Below are 293 nucleotides of genomic sequence, written 5' to 3'. Positions count from 1 at the left end.
AGTGATGAGGTCACCTCTAAGCCTTCTCTTCTCCAGACTAAACAGCCCCAGCTCCCTCAGCCTCTCCTCATAGGACTTGTGCTCAAGTCCCTTCACCAGCCTCATTGCTCTTCTCTGGACCCGCTCCAGCACCTCAATGTCCTTCCTGAACTGAGGGGCCCAGAGCTGAACACAATACTCAAGGTGTGGCCTCACCAGTGCTGAGTACAGGGGAAGGATCACTTCCCTGCTCCTGCTGGCCACACTGTTCTTGATGCAGGCCAGGATGCCATTGGCCTTCTTGGCCACCTGGG

This window comes from Empidonax traillii, unplaced genomic scaffold (assembly GCF_003031625.1).
Source record: "Empidonax traillii isolate 1590-97213 ecotype Southwest subspecies unplaced genomic scaffold, ASM303162v1 scaffold7:size3022706, whole genome shotgun sequence".
In the NCBI taxonomy this organism is placed as follows: Eukaryota; Metazoa; Chordata; class Aves; order Passeriformes; family Tyrannidae; genus Empidonax; species Empidonax traillii.
Note: the sequence above shows the minus strand (reverse complement) of the source record.